Below are 7747 nucleotides of genomic sequence, written 5' to 3'. Positions count from 1 at the left end.
TCCATGCTGAACATACTGCCAAACTAATCTACTCCCATATGCCTCCTCCTGTACCCGTTGAGTGGTTATAATGCCCTTGTAGTTTTATTACTGTGTTGTTAATCCAAAAAAACAGGTAATATTTTGGGGACAAAGAGTTCAGGTCCTGGCATGACAGATGGTGGAGTTTGAATTCAATAAGCACCTGGAATTGAAACATCTCGTGATGACCTGAATCAGTTGTGTGGAAAATCCCATCTGATTCACTCGTGCCAGTTCGGGAAGCAAACTGTCATATTCATCTGCTCTGTCCCACAGGAGACTCCAGATGGATAATACCGCGGTTGACTCTTAAATGTCCTCTGGGAAATAACTGATGTACTAGGCATGAATAAATTTATTTTAAAAATCCCAATTTCCCATTCATATTTGGAATCAATTGTCCATTAAATGTTGCAAACATACCCTCATCCATCACTTCCTCAGCAAGTTAATTGCACACGTAAAACACATTCAATAAAAAAAGCCTCACATGATTTTTTAATAAAAACTCTGTCTTTTCATCTTAAACATATGCCCTCTCACCTTGAAATCCCCATCCTCGGAAAAGGCAGCTATCGTTAACTCTAACTTGCCTTTCAATAATTCATAAACTTCTGTCAGGTTGTTGTGGTTCTGTTCGCCGAGCTGGAAATTTTTGTTGCAAACGTTTCGTCCCCTGTCTAGGTGACATCCTCAGTGCTTGGGAGCCTCCTGTGAAACGCTTCTGTGGTGTTTCCTCCGGCATTTATAGTGGCCTGTCCCTGCCGCTTCCGGTTGTCAGTTTCAGCTGTCCGCTGTAGTGGCCTGTATATTGGGTCCAGGTCAATGTGTTTGTTGATGGAGTTTATGGATGAGTGCCATGCTTCTAGGAATTCCCTGGCTGTTCTCTGTTTGGCTTGCCCTATAATGGTACTGTTGTCCCAGTCGAATTCATGTTGCTTGTCGTCTGCGTATGTAGCTGCTAAGGATAGCTGGTCGTGTCGTTTCGTGGCTAGTTGATGTTCATGGATGCGGATCGTTAGCTGTCTTCCTGTTTGTCCTATATAGTGTTTTGTGCAGTCCTTGCATGGGATTTTGTACACTACATTAGTTTTGCACATGCTGGGTATCGGGTCCTTCGTTCTGGTGAGTTGTTGTCTGAGTGTGGCTGTTAGTTTGTGTGCTGTTATAAGTCCTAGTGGTCGCAGTAGTCTGGCTGTCAGTTCTGAAATGCTCCTGATGTATGGTAGTGTGGCTAGTCCTTTGGGTTGCGGCATGTCCTCGTTCCGTTGTCTTTTCCTTAGGCATCTGTTGATGAAATTGCGCGGGTATCCGTTTCTGGCGAATACCTTGTGCAGGTGTTCCTCTTCCGCTTTTTGCTGTTCTGGTGTGCTGCAGTGTGCCAGACTGACAACCGGAAGCGGCAGGGACAGGCCATTATAAATGCCGGAGGAAACACCACAGAAGCGCTTCACAGGAGGCTCCCAAGCACTGAGGATGTCACCGAGACAGGGGACGAAACGTTTGCAACAAAAATTTCCAGCTCGGTGAACAGAACCACAACAACGAGCACCCGAGCTACCAATCTTTTCCCAAATTCTGTCAGGTCGCCGTTCAAACCTCTAACCTAGAGTGAAAACAGTCTCAACTAGGAGACAGTGAGAATGGCAATGAGAGATCCGAGTCCAGAGTGTTGTGCTGGGAAAGCACAGCAGGTCAGGCAGCATTTGAGGAGCGGGAGAATCGACATTTCGGGGAAGAGCCTGATGAAGGACACTTGCGCAAAAAAAATTATTCTCCTGCTCCTGGGATGTTGCCTTACCTGTTATGGTTTTCCAGTACCCCGATCTTGAATCTGAAATTAGTCTCAGCCTATCCAGCCTTTCATTATAACTCAAACCTTCCACACATGGCAACATGCGTGCATACTTTTCTGAACTTACTCCAGCTGAATAATATCATTCCTACAACTGGGCGACCAGACCTGGACAAAATATTCCAGAAAAGGCCTCATCAATGTCCGACAAAGCTTCAACATAACGTCCCGACTCCTACACACAAAGGACTGAACAATGAAGGGAAGTATGTTTAATGCCTTTGAACCATCTTGTCTGTACGTGATGCAAACTACAAGGAATTATGCACCTGCACCCCGAGCTTCCGTGTTCTCCAACACTACGCAACTTGTTGTTGTACCAAAATGCAATACCTTCCATTTATCCAGATTGAATTCCATGTTACATTTTTCAGTCCAACGACTCATTGGATTAAATTCCTTTTGAAACTTCGATAATCTTCCTCACTGTCTCCAATTCTGGCGTCGCCTGCAAACCTACGAATCATGCCTGCAGTGAGTTCCACTATTTTCTGATATTGATCAATGATTCATATTTACTTGTAGTGGCCGTGATTTAGCAGTGTGCAAATCATACAACAGTTAGTCATGTAATTAACAATGAGGAAGAAAGCCGCAGACTGCAGGGGATATTAAACAATTGGAAATGAAAATGGTGAAGACAATTCTTTCCAGGCAAGTTGGTGATAGTGAAGTAAAATCAAACTTCAAACCAGCCGTCCACGCTCCAGTTGTGGCACTCAGCTGTCTCAGCAAGCTGCATTGTAGATTGCGATAAACGGGAAAAAAATTCCCTTCTGGCCCGCCTTTGACCAGGAGCACTCCCAACCTCGGAATTGCTTGCGTCTCTAAACCGTCATAGAAATGCCGTGCATTCACCGGTTGTGTCACTGGAGCCCGAGAGTATCTGTGCGACCTCATTCCTATCCCGACTTCCAGTTGGATCTTCGCGACTGCGCCACACAATTCTTCTGTTTCTGGGGCTGGGAATTGGGACTATGTGGCAGCAGTGGCTACTGCCTTGTGGGGGGAAACTGGTGAAGTAGCCGATGTTAAACTGTATTACTATTGAACCATACATTTTAACAACACCTGCACTGTCTCCGGAGTCTTTGATGTTTTCGTGAAATCTATTTATCTCAGCCTACAGCATAGAAATAATAGAATCACCACAGCCACTGGGGGAACCGATATTAAACGGTCAGCCCATTCTGAGTTCCCACATATCTGCCACTGTTCGCTAATCACTGATATTGTGCATTTGGTGCGCTGCCTAACATTTCCTATGATACTGTACTTAGTGCATGCTGCTCGGGTGCGCGTCTGTGGGACGCTGTGATCGTATAGTGGTTAGTACTCTGCGTTGTGACCGCAGCAACCTCGGTTCGAATCCGAATCACCGCAGTAACCGCTCTAACTGTCCCAGCTTTAGTATAACACAAAGGAATCAGTTGCTTTAACATGGTAATTTTCTCCAAGGTGATGATCTTTTCCCTTCAAATTCTGCTTGCTCACATCTCTGTGTTTCATATGTCAGAATTCAAATCCACCCGTTCTCAGAAATTTCTCTCCCTCCTTCGATCACTAACTGAACGTTCCGTCCCACACCCCCATTTCATTAATTTAGAGATGCCGGTGTTGGACTATGGTGTACAAAGTTAAAAATCACACAACACTGCCGTGTATGTTAAGTATGTTAAGTATGGAAGTATGTTAAATGCCTTTGAACCATCTTGTCTGTAGGTGATGCAAACCACAAGGAATTATGCACCTGCACCCCTAGCTTCCGTGCACTCCAACACTACGCAACTTGTTGTTGTACCAAAATGCAATACCTTCCATTTATCCAGACTGAACTCCATGTTACATTTTTCAGTCCAACGACTCATTGGATTAAGATCCTTTTGAAACGTAGATAATCTTCCTCACTGTCTCCAATTCTGGCGTCGCCTGCAAACCTACGAATCATGCCTGCAGTGAGTTCCACTGTTTTCTCATATAGATCAATGATTCATATTTACTTGTAGTGGCCGTGAGTTAGCAGTGTGCAGATCATACAACAGTTACTCATGTAATTAACAATGAGGAAGAAAGCCGCAGACTGCAGGGAGATATTAAACAATTGGAAATGAAAATGGGGAAGGCAATTAATTCGAGGCAAGTTGGTGACAGTGAACCAAGTTCAAACTTCAAACCAGCCGCCCACGCTCCAGTTGTGGCACTCAGCTGTCTCAGCAAGATGCACTGTAGATTGCTGTAAACGGGAAAATTATTTCCCTTCTGACCCGCCTTTGACCAGGAGCACTCCCAACGTCGGAATTGCTTGCGCCTCTAAACCGTCATAGAAATGCCCTGCATTCACCGGTTGTGTCACTGGAGCTTTCGAGTATCTGTGCGACCTCATTCCCATCCCGACTTCCAGTTGGATCTTCGCGACTGCGCCACTCAATTCCTCTGATTCTGGGGCTGGGAATTGGGACTATGTGGCAGCAGTGATTGCTGCCTTGTGGGGGGAAACTGGTGAAGTAGCCGATGTTAAACTGCATTACTATTGAAGCATACATTTCAGCCACACCTGCACTGTCCCCGGAGTTCTTTATGTGTTGGAGAAATCTATTTATCTCAGCCTTCAGCATATTAACGATGGAATCACCACAGCCACTGGGGGAGCCGGTATTAAACGGTCAGCCGTTCCCACATATCTGCCACTGTTCGCTTAGCACTGATGTTGTGCAGTTGGTGCGCTGCCTAACATTTCCTCTGCCACTGTACGTATTGCACGCAGCCAGCGTGTGTGCTGCTGAAATGCCGTGATCGTATAGTGGTTAGTACTCTGCGTTGTGGTTATAGTAACCTCGGTTCGAATCCGAGTCAGGGCAGCAATTTCTCTATATATCCCAATTTTTGCGAAACACAAAGGAATCAGTTGGTTTAACATGGTAATTTTCTCCAAGGTGATGATCTTTTCCCTTCAAATTCTGCTCGCTCACATCTCTGTGTTTCATATGTCAAAATTCAAATCCACCCGTTCTCAGAGATTTCTCTCCCTCCTTCGATCACTGACTGAACTTTCTGTCCCACACCCCCATTTCATTAATCTTGAGATTCCGGTGATGGACTATGGTGTACAAAGTTAAAAATCACACAACACCAGGTTAGAGTCTAACAGATTTAACTGAGCACTAGTTTTCGGAGCGCTGCTCTTTCATCATGTGGTTGTGGAGTCATTTCCTATTTCATTAAGGCACTGCAGAATCTAACACTGATTCTCGCATTGATACTGTTCAATCTGTGCTGCTGCGGTAACTCTTGCTGGGTAAACGTGCCCCAACCCCACCGTCGGGACATGCAGACCAGTTGATCCATTTGGTTACCGCTGTTGTGAGGCCAATCCTCAGGTCGCAGCTTTTACTGATATGGACTTGCGATTATTGGGGGTCAAGCTCAGGAAAATGACACAGGATAATATCGAGGAAAAGCGACTTCATTGGGAAAGATTAGTTTCACAGGGTTTCTGCAATGGCCAAGCGCTAGTACCACTGGACTGTTAATTCAGACACCAAGCAAATGAACTAGGGACCTGGGTTTTGACTCCAACCATGCCAGATGTTAGAATTGGGATTCAATAAATACCTGGAATTACGAATCTAATAACACCTATAAATCCATGGTCAACTGTTGAAAAAAAAACCCATCGGGTTCACTGACGTCCTTTGAGGAAGGAACATGCTATTCTTACCTGGTCGGGCCTTGATGTAACCTCAGACTCACTGTAATATGGTTGAGTCTCAACTGCCTGCTGTGCATTTAGGGATCACAATCAATACTGCCGAGCCAGCGACGCCCTCATACTGTAACAGAGTAGAAAAAAAAAGTTATTTCGGCTCTAGCTAGATTACTCTGTGCAGATCTGCAATTCACAGTATAGCAATGATGTGATCGCACTGGGAACGTTGCAGGAGAGATTCAATGGGATATTGTCTGGCCTGAAGCGTTTCAGTTATGTGGAGAGATTGGACAGACTGGGGTTGTTTGTCACCGAGCAGAAGGGATTGGAAAAGACATGACTGAGATGTACAAAATAATGACGGATATGGATAGGATAGACTGAAAAAAGCGTTTGTTATTGATGGAGGGATCGAACAATGGGGCCAAGAGATTTTGGGAAAAGGCAGAACGTTTTGAGTAGATGTGCGGAAAGGGTCAGAGAGGTGGAAACCCTTCCAACCTGAAAAAACTTGAGATGTTAATTTGCGATGCCAAAACATATAAGACTATGGGGCTAAACAATGGAAAACTTGATTCAGGTCGTGAAGCAGTTGTGTTGAACAAGTGCGGCCACAACAGGCTGAAGGACTTCCTTCGATTTTGTTGTCCTCCACAGTATCGTGGTTAGTGTCCCCGCCTGTCACAGGGCTCAATTCTCCGCTTGGGGCATCGTAAAGGTTTTAAACCTGTGGCTCTCTTCCCCAGTGAAGGTTATTCATGCTTGGCCTTTCATTCTCGACTGAATATGTCACAGGAAGGACAGTGCAGTCTGAATCAGCTGGGGAAGGACTGCAGCTCCTGGGGAGAGAGAGTGTCAGTGAAAGTGCAAACACGTAACTTCAGCAAACTGCACATTGTGTTTGTGTTGCAATGAAAACCATTATATAGAGTTGTTCCTGACTGATGTGTTTATTTAAAGCAGGAATCTGAAGAAGAAAACAGAGTAAACCCATTCAAATCTGAGTGCAGAAACATTTCCAGCAGCACGAATGAGGTTATACAGCGTAGAACCGCGTTTGGATGCATTTAATTCGGGTTGGTGGGCGCAGCTTGATTTCACTAGGCTGAGTTACCAGTGTGTAAAACCATCAAACATGATACAGATAGTTTCAATGTGATGGTGCATTTGCTCAGTGGTTTGCACTGCTCTTAAGTCTGCAGGTTAGGTGGATTGGCCATGTTAAATTGCGCTGATGTGTCCAGGGAGTGAATTCAGTAAGTTTCGTAAATTAGCCATGGGTAACGTAGTGATAAGGTCAGCAGTCACACGATGCCAGGTTTTATTCCAGTAGGGTTATTTGTAATCAGAAACCAGAGGCCTGCGGGGATAGAGACGGGAGCTAGGTCTGGTTGAGATGCTGTTCAGAGTGTCCTTACAGACTCGATTGTCTGAATTGTACTTTCTGCATTGTAGGGAATTCTATCAGCGAGGACACTGCCAGCGTTCACTGGGGTGCTAAGACATTAGAGACGATGCTGACGGCGTTTAGTGGGAATGGGATTTTATTTATTTGTGTTTTGGAAAATTTGAAACTTAACCAAGAAAATCGAATGGAAGTTTTCCAGAGTATTTGAGGTTTGGAAAGAGTAAATAGATGGTAAATGCACTCTTTCAAGTTCGTAAATTTCTGAACGCCAGACTTTCAAAACCATCGATGTAGGACAAAGAAATAATGGGAGCAGTATTTCTGTCACTCAGAGAATCCGTTTCCAAAATATTTGGAAAGGCACATTTACAGACACACAAAGCAGTGAGCTTCACCAGGAGAGAGACAGCCTGTGACGAATTAAATTGTAACAGTGGGGTGTGGGGATTGGAGGGTGCGAGGAAACAATGCCTAATTTGGACGACTTTACATGTAAAGAAATATCGCAAACGTATGCAGCTGAATACGATTCAGCGTAAAAACTCAGAGTTTTGAAAGATTTCTATTAATATTCCACATGAATCATCATAAATTGAACTGAGCAGACTTTTTATATTGTCAAGGATAGATATTCCATAATGAATAGGAAGTGACCCGTCTCTTGGAGATCGACTTTCTGCTTTAATCCCATGCCTTAAAGATGGGAGGACATCGCCATGATGTTGGGTTCATTTGATACCCACTGAAATCTGCCAAA

This window comes from Chiloscyllium plagiosum, unplaced genomic scaffold, assembly GCF_037043375.1.
Source record: "Chiloscyllium plagiosum isolate Xiang-an unplaced genomic scaffold, Cpla_swu_hap1 HiC_scaffold_18, whole genome shotgun sequence".
In the NCBI taxonomy this organism is placed as follows: domain Eukaryota; kingdom Metazoa; phylum Chordata; class Chondrichthyes; order Orectolobiformes; family Hemiscylliidae; genus Chiloscyllium; species Chiloscyllium plagiosum.
Note: the sequence above shows the minus strand (reverse complement) of the source record.